Source organism: Aphelocoma coerulescens, chromosome 8, assembly GCF_041296385.1.
Source record: "Aphelocoma coerulescens isolate FSJ_1873_10779 chromosome 8, UR_Acoe_1.0, whole genome shotgun sequence".
Lineage (NCBI taxonomy): Eukaryota > Metazoa > Chordata > Aves > Passeriformes > Corvidae > Aphelocoma > Aphelocoma coerulescens.
The window spans coordinates 22,636,447-22,648,848 of record NC_091022.1 but is presented as its reverse complement, the minus strand read 5'-3'; the positions used below and the strand labels follow the sequence as shown (position 1 = coordinate 22,648,848).

The 12,402-nt window shown below is 50.1% G+C and overlaps 1 protein-coding gene across 8 annotated transcripts in view; it reads right to left on the bottom strand.

Annotated features, from left to right (window-relative positions):
• The window catches only part of ST3GAL3 (ST3 beta-galactoside alpha-2,3-sialyltransferase 3), a 192,506-nt gene extending 180,146 nt beyond the window's left edge, over positions 1–12,360 (bottom strand). For 4 of the 8 annotated variants that reach the window (XM_069023171.1, XM_069023179.1, XM_069023177.1 and 1 more), the window contains exon 1: positions 1,277–12,360. The gene's annotated coding sequence lies outside the window, so the exon portion shown is untranslated. Of the gene's footprint in view, positions 1–3; positions 996–1,276 lie in introns of all 8 variants that reach the window. The other 4 variants (XM_069023178.1, XM_069023183.1, XM_069023173.1 and 1 more) reach the window with 3 other exon arrangements.
• Positions 12,361–12,402: the final 42 nt, after the last annotated feature.

The window sequence follows — 12,402 nt, the reverse complement described above, 5'->3', positions numbered from 1 at the left end:
TACCACTTTGGGCGCAGGTTAACACCTGGAGCCTGCCCGATCAACTCCCCAAGTGCTCTGCCTGACTGGAGCAGGTTTCCCAGGATCTTCCTCAGATGAAGTGACCCAATGGTCCCACCCAGCAGGTGGCTGTGCTAGTGCAAGCCCCTGGCCAGCACCCTGCTCAGCAGTTCATCTCCTTGCAGTAATTCCAATACGCTAGGTTTGGTTCACTCATAGTTTCCAAGAGAGGAGGTAGGCTTGAATTGAAGACAAGCATTGAAGACTCCCACTTTTCTGGGTCTGTTTCAGGAGTCCCTCACCCTCACGTTTAGAAGAGCATCCCACCTCCCTGTGTCTGGCTTCAGCTTGCAGACATACCATTTTGTTCTGCCTTCTGCTTGATTAAAGAGCCTTTCAGAGCCTGGCATTTTCTCTTTGTGACACTACACATATGCTGCAGGCAAACCCCCTCTCATCCGTCTTTCTGAAAAGCTAAATATACTGAGTTGCCTAATTCTCTTTCTGCTAGGCTTTTCCTCCCACCCTCAAGCCATTTTTTGTGTTCCTGCTCTATAGAGGCTTTCTGATTTTCCTGAATCCTTTTCAAGATGTAGAATCCCACAATGAGCCTCCCTAATGCTTTGACATAGGGATTTAATCTGCTTTTTCCTATTTTCTCTCTTAAAGGGCTGCATTGGTCCCTTCTACCATAGCATCAGGATAAGCATTCAGGCAGGATTGTCCCAGATCTTTTCCAGACCCCCTGCTGGCAGGTTAGAACCACCTGTATCTCAGCTGAACATCCAGGAACTGATGAATGGAGTTTGGTGGCTGGGGACACCTCCACTTCCACACACCTCCCTCACTCGCTCACTGTCCTAGAATCATGGATGTCATGGTTGCCACATTTGGGGGGGGGGGGGGCTTAGGGAGCTGAGCTTGGCAGGCCTTAGGAAGGTTTGCTGAGCCCTGGTGAGCCGTCCAGAAGCAAATGTCCTGCTCCCAGTAGGTTACTGTGCCATGAAAGAGAGGAGAGCACAGAATCAAGCAGTGGCTGCTGGCCTCCAGGCTGGTTTCACAGTCTTGGAAATATTTTGCAAAGGCTGTTCATATTTTTCCCAGCCTGTTTAGAGTGACAGCATTCACTGTGGAATCTGTGCACTGACTAGTTACTGGGCTGCACACCATGAACACAGCCTCTTAATAGGCTGGGTGAAAGTTCCACCTTTAATTCTACTCCTTAAGAAACCAGCTAAAATAACCTCCCCCCAGCAGCCTCCCCAGTGAAGCATACCTGAGATCTGGGAGTGAAACAGGGAGTCTTGCTCAGCCCACATGCCTGGATATCACAGTGCATTTCTTCATGCCAGTGCTGCAGGAACCCTGAATGAGCCCAGCTCCAGCTGTGGCCATGCTGCCTCCCCAAAGCCAGGAGTGCTGTCCTTGCATTTCTGAGATGATTGCTGAATAAACCTGAATTTCAGAGATGGTTAGAACTGTGATGGCTATGAACCTCAATCGGTTCATCTTGAGCTCTTCAGGCTGGCATTACCCCATCCCCTTTCATGCCATAAAAATAGCTGGAAGAGTCAGGTGAGGCAAGCAGGTACCATCCAGCCACTGCCTCCTCTCAAACGGGAATGGCAGGAGTGACTCACATGCTATCACAGAGAGGAGGGAATTTGGCAAAGCAGTGGTACAAGGAGAGGCTGCAGCTCCTCAAACTAGCTACACTCATGCTACAGGCCCAAGTAATTTGCAAACAATTTGATGACTTAATCACAGACTCTCCCAAACACATGTGTTAATTTTTAATGAATGGTCAGCTGCTAGGAGGCCAGTATAATCTAAAGGGTCAAAGCAATGGGCAGAGAAATGGCAGAGACCCTCAGACTGCCACTGGGTAGGTGAAAACAGCTAAGGGCATCCTGAGGCTGTTACACAGGGAAACTCCTCCCTGGGCAAAAGGAAAGTTCTGGCTGCTGAGAGCAGGAGCATCTATAGAGAACACTTTGCCTTCTCCATTGCTCTCAATAATGCTGTAGGATTTTAATTAAGAGTATGTATTATAAAGAATTAATAAGACTCAAGTAGATTAACAACTACATGTATTAACAGCTACATTCTGAAATCTGTCAGTGAGCCCAGACTTAATGGGGAGACATCAACAACAGGAAGCGTACCTAGACCCCAGTGACCCCTGGTCCAGTGCCGTTTAATAGGTCTTAATATCAATTGTCTGGATGACAAGATGAAGGCTTACATTTGGGGCTGATAAAACACTGAACAGGCTGCTGGCTGCTACAGCATGAGCTGAATGGCCTGGGAAAATGATCACAGCCCACAGCACAGTGGTGGGCTGTAAAGGAAGGTTATTGGGAATGGAGAGGACAGGCTTTACTGGAGGGTGGAGAATCTCCCTGAAAGCAGGGCTGGGAGGTAGAATTTAGGAAAAAAGCTGAAAAAGAGCTGTCCCCAGACATGACTGCTGCTATGGTCCTGCAGCACAGCACCTTGGTTGTGAGAGCCATGAGTCAGAGGGGCATGGAGGCGATTTCCAAGCAGAGCTACAGCTCTGGCAAAGCCAACTTGATGTCTGGTCCAGCTCTCCAAACTTCAGAACAGGCACAGAAATCCTGAGGAGCAGCAACACCTCCACAAAAAAGGAGCTAAGGGCTGGAAATGTGGCAAATATGGCTGCGTAGGATGTGAGGAGCACAAGCTACTTAACTGCCCCAGGAGAGGGTCTCCTCACTGCCAGAGGGAATGGAGCACCGGTATGGGCAGAAGGAAGTGCAAGAGCCAAAGGTGAGACGCTGAAGATGGGAAAAACTCAAGCCTGAAATTAAATACAGCATGATCACTGAAGGCTGCAGGGGCAGCCATCCTCACCATGCAGCAGCTTGCAAAGTAAGTTTAGATCTCAACTAGATCTCAACAAGTTTAAGGTCTCAGCTTTAATTTTTTGACATCTGTGGCTCAGGCGTGAGGAGATACTGCATGGATGTGCTTGCTGTTTTGCCCTGACCTGTATGCACCCCTCCTGATCTCCTGTCCAAACAGCTACAGCAGCAAAAAAGAGGCCAGGACTGATTCCTGCATGCCAGAGAAGGCAGTGGGGAAGGTGCAGAAGGCTCTGCCTGAGGACAGTCTTGTTCACCTGCTCTTCCAGCTCATGCACATGTCTTTCTAAAAACAGGTACAACAGCCTGAGCTGGCTCTGTGGCATTACACTGCCTGCAGCAGTGCTCATTGCCAGCCTTTGACCCAGGGAATGCCTCATTTCCAGCCGGGAGCTTCAGTACTTAATTACTTGCACCAGAGCAATCCCTTGTGCACCTTCAGCTGGCCTGCTGTGGTGATGGGGCCACTGGCCATGGGCTCCTCTTTTCATTCTGTTCAACCTCAACCTTCTCTCCATTGCTGCCTGATGCCTGCAACCTCTGAACCCAAGTAATGCACCAGCAACCTTCATACAACACAGCAACCAGCTCTGTAAGTCATACTCATCTCTCCCATACATGCCCAAGTGAGCTGATGCCAAAACCCACAGCATAAGCACAGCAGCACAAGTGCCTGAGTCAGTGTCCACTTCAGGTTTACAAACCTTCCCCATTTATGTCACTCTGATCTCTTCCCCTTGTGCCCAGAGGAAATGGTCAGCACTGCTGCCTCTGGTAAGCAACTCCCAGGGCATTGTCTGCAGAGCCACAGGCTGCACTCCTGGGTGGGTGACTTCCCCTCTCAATATCCTGTGATGCACCAAGGGACATCAACACCTCCCAGGGTGCAGGGCCATGTGCCCAGAGAGATGCTCTTGACAGCATCCCACCTCCTACTCATCTGAGACCAGGGCAAGCATGATGCTTAGTAAAGGGATCAAGGAGATGGGAAGGAGCAAGGACAGGGGGCAAGGAGAGGCAGGAGGAAGGGAAAGCACCAGGCGCCTCAAATGTTGCCAGTCACTGGAAGGTGGTGGGAGGAGATGCTGGTGCTGCTGGTGGAGGTGCTTCACCGTTGGTCATGAGAATGGCTGCCTGGCATGGGGCACCGGGCTGGCAGGGTAGCTGCCAGCTGAGGTAGCCCTGTCATGTCCCAGTGCCTTTCTTCCCCACTCCTGGGTGCTGAGGCTTATCTGCTCCCTCTTGGGAAAAGGAAGAAAGGAGAGGAGCCACGCAGCATGGCGTGGGCCAAAGGGGCTGTGTGGGAGGTTGCAGGGGCTGAGGGCTTAATTTGCACTGCCCTGACCCCTGTGCTGCAGGATGTGGCCAAGGGTTTGTACTCTGCTGTGGGACACAAACATGCTTGGTTTTGGAGATTCAGCATTTGTGGCAACCTGTGCATTCTTGAAGCCACTTTTCATAACAGGGAGTTAGAGCAGCCAGGGGGAAGTGCCTCTGGGTGCTCTGTTTGCTGGCAGGATGTGGGATAACAGCAGCCATGAAGAGGCAGCTGCCAGCCACAGACAGGGGACACAGACAGAGAGGTGCTGCTGAAACACCTCAACGCCCCCAGGTACATCACTCAAAGTCACACAAGTCTATAGTGGTAGGTACGACTGAGAACAGGACTAAGGGGACATTGGATCCTTGTATAGTAAGTGGGATCCTAAACAGTGAATGTACAGAGCTGCCAGCCATGGAGGACTCTGCCCCTTTCCTGGCAGTCACGGGGAACAGCCAGGCCAGCAGGTCCTTGTTTTCAGCTGCAGCCCACCCTGCCCAGCCACAGGAAGGTAGGGACAGAGCTCAGCCTCTCCAATGAAGTTTCGCCACCCTGCTCCATGGGAGCCAACTCCCTGTGCCACAGCCAAGGGAGTATGAAGTTTCTGCAGCCATCACCTGAAACACTGCTATGCTGGGGGATGCTGGCAGATCCACAGGGTCAGGCAGAAGCAGCTGCTCAGGGCTGGAACTTCCCAGGTCTCAGTAGCCAGCTGAGGGAGATTTGCACCTGCAGCTGAATTGGTCCTTCCAATGCAGGGACAGGGAAAGCCAAACACAGTGAGGTGTTGGTACCAGTGGCACCCTCCCTGACAGACTGGTTCCTGGTGGATGGGGTAGATCAGTGCCACTCCTTTGTGCAGCCACCCAGACAAGTCCTGTGTTGAGAGTCCAGCACCTACAACCTACCTGGGTTGGCATGTGAGCCCTGGTGTGAAGCTGGGTAGAGCAGCCTGCTCCAGCCCATCCCAGTTCCCCTCCAATCCTGCCACAGACACTGTGTTGGACAGTTCTCCCCTCTGCCAGCACCCAGGACACAATCATGGCTTGGCAATGGCACCTCCCAGTAGCACTGTGTCATTGTGTGTGTCCAGGGCATCAGGCACCTATTTCATGCAAGGCCTCCCCAGCAGTGCAGAGGGACCAGCTTCAGACACGCCTGGCCACAGAAGACAGCCTCATGTCCCAGATCTCCTGTCCTCCATCAGCTCACCCCAGTCACCCTCAAATCACTGCTCCTTCCACTCCACCAGCTGCAGTCCCACTGGGCTCTGATTAAAAGGGGAAGCTTTGATACCTTCTTCCACAGAACTTTCCAAGCCTCAGGCCCTGCAGAAAAGCCAAATTCCTCAGGTGAAGGGGATCCCCATTTCTGTGACAGCAGGTGACCATGTGCAAGCATGCCACTGCCCATACTTCAGTCCCACAGCTTCAGATTCCTCCCTCCTTTTCCTTTACAAGCCAGGAAATACCCTCAAGGTCAAGAGCCAGTGAGATCTGGGGAATTAATTAACCTGTTCTCTCAAAAGCAGTGAAGCTGCACAAGTTCAGAGGGAGGAGGATGGTGGTATCCTGCACCAATAGCTGCTCCCAGCAAGCCCAGAGCCAGAACACCTGGTCAGTGCTGCCTTCCCTGGGGGAACAGCCCACACTTCTCCCATTGCACCAGGTGGCTGCAGCTGGGAGAGGCATCGCATTGTCTGGATGTGGAGTGAGCCTGTCATCTCTCCCTCATCAGCACAGCCAGGCCTAAAAATATCCCAGAGTGGGTTGATGGTGGTTGTGCTACAGTCTCCATTATGCAGATGGAAATGGCTGGTCACTGCCAGAGTGCCTGGGGAAGCACCAGCTCCTCTGCCCTGCACCGGCACAGGATCTTGGGATCCTGTGCTGTGCTGCAGAAATCTCCATAGCAGAGGTGCCAGGGTCAGACCATGGCACAGAGCACCTCAGCCAGGCACAGCATCACTGCTGGGGATGTCTTGGCCAGGTCAGACAGCTCCATAGGCATTGTCCTTCCTGGGTGCATGGGACTGAGCAGGGTGGGGAAGAGGGGAACAGAGTTTTACAGCCCACTGCCATGACCCCCTAACAATGATGAAATGGGAGCTGCCCAGGCAGCACATGATTGAGTCAGAAGTGCACCCAGGAAGCCAAACTGACAGCACTGTGTGTGCAAACATAATGGCACAGGGAGCTGGAGGGCAAGCCAGCAGAGCAGCCACAGCAGGAGTGGGATGAGCCCTCAGCCCACAGGAAATGCCAGAGGAGCACAAGAGCAAGGGGCCAAATTTGCAGCTTGGTCAGGAAGAGGGCTGGCTGGCTTTGTGCCCTGCAACATGCTGCCAAAGGGCAAAGCTGCAAGCTCCTCCCTTGCCATCCTTGCATGTTCCAAATCCACAGGGCCTGACAGCTGCTGACGCTGAGCCTCGGGCAATTGTTCCCCCAATAAACCTGACTGAGTGGGAAAAACAGCAGACACTGCTGGAGGAGTCAGAAGGGATGTACCAGCTCTTGTAGGAACGGCTTACAGGGTAAGATCATGAATCCAGCGCCAGAGATTCTGGCTCTGATACAGACTCCTGGCTGGCAGGCAGAGCCAGATTTCATCCTCACAAGAGTCCCCAGGATGTCATAAGCATCCTTGGCCGCAAACCTGAAGTGCTGTTTACTCACCCCCACTGCGTGGCGTGCTTTCGTCAGATCCTGGGCCAGCAGGGCAAGCCCCCTGCACAGCCAAACCCTTCCTGGAACGGTGATCCAGCATCAAGGCCACACTGACTGGGTAGCACTTCCCAGAGGGACACACCCCAAGCACAGACCTCTTGCACCTCTCCCTGCACAGGACCCTAGGCAGCTCCCACAGCCTGCAGGGAGCTGTCCCCAGGGATCAGAGCCCTGAGCAATCACACCTGCTTGTAGGGCTGGAGGACAGGTTGTGATGGGAGATGAGTGAGACCAAAATACCATATGGCGCAGCCATAGCCAGGCATCTGTTCACTGGGAAATGGAAAGTCTGCCTCAGCAGGTACCAGGCACATCTCCAAAAAGGTTGCACAAGGGTTCTTCTGTCCAGTGGCTTCTGGAGGAAGGATTCTCCATGCAGGCTCCAGCATGCCTGGAGAAGGGGTGAGGATCTGCTGTGAGAGATGATGACTGTCCAGCTCCCAGGATCCAGCCCCACAGCCCCAGCCCTGTACTCTCGCTGGGAATGATCTGTGCAGCCTCCAAACACCCAGTGCACACAACTAAAGGCTGCTTCTTTGCAGTCTGCACAGATGGGCAGGTCCAGGTCCCTCAAATCTGCCCCCACAAGATGACAGAGAATTGAGGACACAGGCAGGCAGGAGGGATCCTGGGCAGCTGTCTCAGCCAGCATGGTCCAGGGCAGCAGTGAACGAACGAGGCTCCTGGGGAAAGACCTCCCCAGCACACTGTGCCAGTGCAATGCCTCAAACAGGCAACAGTGCAGCCCTGAACAGGCAGGGCAGTGGGGCAGGAGAGACCTCACTACACTGGGCTGGGACCCCTTCAAAGGGCTCCTCTGGAGAAGGTGAGGAGCAGGAAGCCCTTCTTCGTGTGCTGGCCCATCAGGTGCTGACGTGCCTGGCTCCCAGCCCAGCAGCTCAGAGTCACGCAGCTCCCATGAACGCTGTCTTTCTTCTCCCCGCTGCAAAGCCCTTGGCAGCCCCTAACCTGCTTTGACTGCGGACAGAGAAGAGCCAAGATCTTTTTATGTGCTTTCCCCTTGCCAGGCTCTGCACAGTGCTGAGGGCCCAAGCTGGGGGTCTCCCTGCTGGTGATACCACTGCAGACCTCTGCTCCCACAGGAGTCACCCTCCAACCAGCAAGGAAGAGCAGGGTTGGCCCCAGCCCCACTGTGTGGATGGCTGAGGGTCCAAGCAGGATGCCCTGTGCTACCTCTGCATATGAAAGGCGTAACAGGAGAATATGAGCATTTACACTTCTTCCAGTCCCTGTGGACACCAGCTGTTAAATGGTGTTTGGAAACATCTATCCAGCTGGAACTGGGAAAGCCAGAGAGGACTCAGGACAGACCCATCTCTGGCTGCCAACACAACTGCTCCCTTCATCCTGTCCTGGCTCTGCTGGGCCTAGACAAGCAAAACTGTGTTCCTGCTGCAGAGCCAAGTGGCCTGGGCAGCCATCCACCACAGGCAACCGCAGTTCCAACCACACAGGCTGCTCCCCATCACCAGTTTCCTTGCTCTCCTGTATCACACCACTCCTGTTTTCCATGGCACTGTCTGCAAGTTAATTGCTCCTCTGCACCTACAGTTCATCAGCACCCACCATCCACAGGAAAAGCATCCCTACCCTGCACCCAGGATACTGTCATTTCTTTTTAATTGCTTGTGGCTATCAGGAATGAAGCTCCTGCTGGGAGGATAGGCCAGAAAATTAGCCCAAAAGTTGCAGAGATATTGTATTCAAGAGAAGCAGCAGCACTTGGGGAAATGAGAGTCCAAGCATATTAACTAGTATTAGCTCACATTCACAACCATCTGATCCCCATGTCTGAAGTGTCTCTGGAGGTCCATGAGTAAAAGATGCTGCCACGCCTGGCTAAATTCAGTAAGGCTATCAGATTGAGTCACTATACTTCTTGAAGTAGTTTGCTTTGGTCTACAGCATACTTGTTGGGCAGTAAAGACAGGTTTGCTCCTAACTCTACACGGAGGACTTCAGCCTGGATATGAAAACCAGCCACCCACCTTGCCTACAGCCTGTAAGGAGGCAGCTCTTCCTTCAGCAAGCAGTGTGGGTAATGGTGAGAGCATCCCAGTTCCTGAGGTGTTGGGCAGGATGAGGGGCCCACGCTCCCAGGCAGTAACTCAGGGGAGGTAGAAGAGCCCAGACAGCAGGCCTGTTTCATTTCTCTCCTGCCTCGTGTACTGAAGGTGTTCACAGCCCACTAGAACCATTCATAACAGTGGGAATGCCTCCTAAATGCAGAATTCCAGGCCAAAGACACCTCTTCTTAGGCTCTCCTACCTCACTCAGTTTTGTTTCGAAATTAACACACATACTACACCATTTCCATCTTTTTCCAGTAGCCTCCCACACTTTTCCCTCATTTGCTAGGTGCTGTCAGAACTGTTTTGATGCTGCCGTTGTCACATTACTCATGCTGCAGCAAGGAGGCTGTGGCAGTGCTTCTGCATGGATCTGCCACAGCTTCATCAAAAGATAGCAATCAGGTGAATGTTTCCCATTCCTCTGGTGAGGTCAAAGGAAACTGCAGACACACATCCTCAGCTATGCTCATCACTGGAACCAAGCAAACAAACCCTACCTGAAATGTTGTACTCTTCATCCATCCAAGGGAGAAATCTAAAGCTGTTCAACAGCTCTAACAGCAACACAGAAAAATGAAGACTGATTATGGGAAAAGAGGAAAAAGGCTTGTTTTGACTTTTAGCAATACAACAACATTGTTGTTCATGTTGAACTGAAAATACTACACACTTTACACTAATCTAAATGCCCACACTGAAAGATTTTGTGCAGTATCTACAAATTTGTCAGGGAAAAGGAGCCATTATCACTTTCCCCAAACTTCAAAAGCTGGCTTCAGGAATACCTGGCACATTAGGTTTTAAAGATATGAGCTGAAATAACACTACAATAAGCAAATTCCTCAAGGTCACTGGGTGTATCAGTAACAAAAATCCCTGAGTTACAGTAGAGGAATCTCCTTTCCCTGACTGCCAGTTCAGCAGGTCTTAACCAGCCTTGTGAAATTCAAGAGTCAACGCCAAAGTAAAGAACGGAGTTGTCTGAGACTGCACCCAGGGAAGATTTTCTGATGACTCCTCTTCTGGCACTCTCAGCTACAGAGGGAACCTAAGGCAACTCAGTTCTTGCTGCAGATGCCTCAGCTCTGTTTCAGTGAGGAGAGATGATTCTGTGGTTCCATCCCTGTTCTAGTTAAACAGACAAGCTGGACTGAGTCCTTGAATAACAGAACTCCACTGAGGTGTCTAAAAGACACCTAAGAACTCACTAGATAAGCATTAAAGAGATGAATATTAGAAAAGAATAATGCTAATGGAAAAATTAGAAGCATGATGAGAATTTTCAAGTTCCATTGCTTTAGTTTTTAAATTAGCTTACAGATAGTCTTTTTTAAAATTAGGTTTATTTCTTGAGGAAACTGAAAACAACATACGGGCTACCAGAGTCTTGATTTCACCCCATGTTTCATTAAAAAATGACCACAACTGCAGACATGTCAGACAACAGGAGCCCAGTTAAAGAATGTAAGAACAGAGATGCATTGTAAGTCTTAGGATAAGTGACTGTGCTCCTCAAACAGTGCAGAATCAATTCAACCCAACCTGAAACATGAGGAAGAGAGAGAAGGAGCAAGGAGAATGGGTCCTACTACTGACAGTACTCCCTCTGGTCATCTGAGAGGTCTGCTGATAGAAAATAGGTCTCCTAGAAGTCCAGCCACAGGCAGAAACATTACTGCAATCAGGTGCTTTACAAAGAACATAGTCACCTTTTAAAATCTTATGAATAGTTATCATTGACTTGTGAAGCTCATCCTGAATTAAGGGCAATCCACTATTTGTTTATACAAGAAACACTTCTTGTGGGTCCAACCTGGACCAGTCACAGATGGAAGCTTCACAAAAAGTGAAGTAAAAAGGTCTACTGCCTATAGCATCACATGCAATGAACCAAACAAAGGGCCACCAGAGCTCCTGTGGGGCATATTGAGCATGATTTTGTACTGAACATATTCAAGAAACACCTGACTAGCTGATCATCTGGCAGTATCTCACCCTCACTGGAATGATGCTGTAAAAGGGATAAACACACTTCCAAAAAAACCAAAACCACTGGAGAAAATTATCAGACATGATAAAAGTCTAGGTAATGGAAAGCCTATGTACTTTTGAGACAGCTGCTCTGTATAGAGCTTTTATTGCTATCTGTTATACTTCAAGCCATAAACCAAATTGCTTTTGCAAAGTCAGATAATAAAGGCCCTTCAAACATCAGGGTCGCTGATTTTAAGTTTACAGAGAAGCCAAAACTGCAGTTTAGTCCCTGCAGCAGGTAACAGTGTGCTCACATTTGAATGATGCAACACAAGAACTGACAGGAAAATTGGGAAGGCCCTTTGTCTCAGAGTGCAGGATGGCAGCGGTTTCAAACACAATGCAGTCAACTGACAAGAGCAAATCTGGCACCTGCAGAAAACATGCCAAAAACAGGTGGCAAAGCTCCTATTCCAGAACAAATACTATGCACAGGAGCTCTTGAAAGTCACTTAATACTGTTAAAGGTGAGTGGCAAAATCTGCTGCAGGTGAATTACGGAATATCCTGAGTTGGAAAGGATACACAAGGATCAACAAAATCCAACTCTTGGCCCTGCACAGGGCACCTCCAAGAACCAACTCCAAGAACAACACCACAGCAAACAAATCCAGCTGTTTCCTACTAGGTCATCATTTTAGGATGAAGCTGTTGAGCCAGGTGTTTGCAGCATAGCATGTGGCACCTAAAAGGTGCATTTAAGTTCTAGGGCAGTCTGGGGACAACACCTGAATGCAGGCACCTTTTCTGTGGAGGGAGAGTGGCAGATTGAGACAAGGAGTATGTTTTTCAGTAACACACAGGTAGTGTTCATCCTATGAGAAGTTAATACCAAATTAACTCTGACAGAACAGAGGCAAGTTTGTTGAGACCCCACCAGCTCTTCTCCACGTTTGTTCGCAGCACATTACTTGAGAGGCTTACATAGAAGCTCAGATGTCAGTGCAACTTCATTCCTATTGCCTGGACCAGATTAACTGCAGCTACCAGACTCCAGTCTTAACAGATCCTGGTTTTATCAAGCCAACTACCCCATCCATCAGAAAACCATTTAACACCCTGAGACCAGGGGTTTTGGACATGTTAAAAGGAAAAAAAAACCCAAACCAAACACCACAAAAGAAAGCCATTATCTCCGTTCAGAATCTGTTTAAGCCTTCCAATACTGATCAACAAGGTATTCCACCACAAAAATAGGACAGATTACCTCTATGCAAAACAGTGATTGTGCAAATCTTTGCTACTTACATCATCCTCCTGACCCTATAAAAATGTAGGGCTAAAGATTTTCTGTATAAAAGTTGCAGTTTATTTCTTTTCTGATCAAGAGTTGTATCACTACT